Source organism: Mustelus asterias, unplaced genomic scaffold (assembly GCF_964213995.1).
Source record: "Mustelus asterias unplaced genomic scaffold, sMusAst1.hap1.1 HAP1_SCAFFOLD_784, whole genome shotgun sequence".
Taxonomy (NCBI): domain Eukaryota; kingdom Metazoa; phylum Chordata; class Chondrichthyes; order Carcharhiniformes; family Triakidae; genus Mustelus; species Mustelus asterias.
The window spans coordinates 107,402-109,806 of record NW_027590731.1 but is presented as its reverse complement, the minus strand read 5'-3'; positions in this window follow the sequence as shown (position 1 = coordinate 109,806).

Genomic DNA, 2,405 nt, shown 5'->3' with positions numbered 1-2,405 from the left:
GTAGAAGGCAGTTGAAATTCATACACATTCTTGTGGCTCTGGAGTCATATATAGTGCAGACCAGGAAAGGACGGCAGATTTCCTTCCCTAAAGGACATTAGTGATCCTTATGTGTATTTTTGGCAATCCATAATGGTTTCATGGTCATCAATAGATTCTTAATTCCAGATTTATTTTATTGAATTCAAATTCCACCATCTGCCGTGGTGGAATTCGAACCCGGGTCCCCAGAACTGAGTTTCTGGATTAATAATCTCCCGAAAATGCCACCAAGTCGTCGCCTTCTCTATATCCCTTGATCACTTTAGCCCCAAGAACATTATGAAATTTCTTCTTGAAAAAACGTCTTGGCATCAACTACTTTCTGTGGTAGTGAATTCCACACATTCACCAACATTTGGGTGAAGATATTTCTCCTCACCTCAGTTCTATAAGGCTTACCCCTTTGTCCTCAAACTATGACCCCCTGGTTGTGGACCCCGCACCATCGGGAACATTCATTCAGAATCTACCCTGTTTTTTAAAATTAGATTTGATTTATTATTGCCACATATATTAGTATTGAGTGAAACGTATTGTTTCTTGCACGATATACAGACAGGACATACTGTTCATAGAGAAGGAAAGGAGAGTGTGGATAATGTAGTGTTAAAGCCATAGCTAAGGTATAGAGAACGATCAACTTAGTGCGAGGTAAGTCCATTCAATAGTTTGATGACAACAGGGAAGAAGATGTTCTTGAGTCGGGTGGTACATGACCTCAAACTCTTGTTTATTTTTCCCAACGGAACAAGGTGGAAGTGAGTATGTCCGCAGTGCATGGGGTTCTTGATTATGCTGGCTGTTTATCTGCGGCAGCGGCAAGTGTAGACGGATTCAATGAATGGGAGGTTGTTTGGCATGATGGACTGGGCTTCATTCATGACCCTTTGTAGTTTTTTTGCGGTCTTGCGCAGAACAGGAGCAATACCAATCTCTGATACATCCGGAAATAATGTTTTTTATGGTGCATCTGTTAAAAACTGGTGAGAGTTGTAGTGGACATGCCAAATTTCCTTAGTCTTCTTGGAAAGGAGAGGCATTCTTAACTATAATTTTAGCATGGAGGAACCGGCACAGGTTGTGATCTGGACATCTAAAAACTTGAAGATCTCGACCATTTCTACTTGGTGCCCATTGATGTAGACAGTGTTATTGAGATCGATATTATTGTCGTCGCACCAGTTCACCAGATTCTTTATCTCATCCAACAAAGAACAAAGAACAATACAGCACAGGAACAGGCCCTTCGGCCCTCCAAGCCCGCGCCGCTCCCCGGTCCAGGATTGAATCCTGAATCCAGGATCCCCGCCCAATTTTCCAGCCTATCTACATCCTAATATCCTATCCACCGAGCTGTCCCTCACAGCTACGATGCTTTGTTCCTTCGCATTCGTTGCTTGAGATCTGATCCACTATGGTGGTATTGTCAGCAAACTTGAAAAACGTGTTGAAGTGGAATTTGGCCACACAGTCATAGGTGTATAAGGAATATATTGGAGGTTGAGAAAACAGTCTTGTGGGCAAGAATGGTGTTGAGGATGATTGTGGAGGAGGTTTTGTTGCCAATCCTTACTGATTGCAGTCTGTGGATCAGAGATTTCGGAATCCAGTAGCAGGGGGATACCTAATCCTGTTAGAAATTTAGAAGTGTCTTTGAGTTCCCCCTCCCACTCTTTTAAACTCCAATGAATACAATCCAATCAGACTTAATATATCATCGTATGACCGTCCTGTCATCCCAGGAATTAGCCTGGAAAACCTTCGTTGTACTCCCACTATAGCCAGGATATCTTTCCTCAGAAAATGACACCACAACTGCACACAATATAACCAGGTGTGGCCTCATCAAACTCCTAGACAATTGCAGCAAAACATCCCTACTCCAATGTTCAATTCCTCTTGCTATGAAAGGCAACGTACCATTTTACTTCTTTACTTACTGCTGAACCTCCGTGCTTACTTCCAGATGCACAGATGGATTCCGAAGTCTTGCTGAGTATCCAGCTCTCTTAATTTACACCGATTCAAATTATAGCTACCAAACTGGAGAAACTCACATTTATCGTCATCTAACAGTAATGCTGTGGTTCCCTCCCACAGTCAAAAGATATGCTGGTTATGCGGATTTTACATGCTCAATCGCATTTAGTGCCCAAAATGAATATGTTAGGGAGATTAAGCATGCCAAATTGCCCCTTTGTGTTCAAAGACGTGGAGGTTATGTGGAGTGGTCATGCTAAACTGCCACTTAGTGTCGAAAGATGTGTAGGTCATGTTGATTGGTCATGCTAAATTGCACATTCTGCTCTCCTAATTTATGGCTACTCAGATAGTAATCTGCCTTCCCAACCATTTTTGCATCC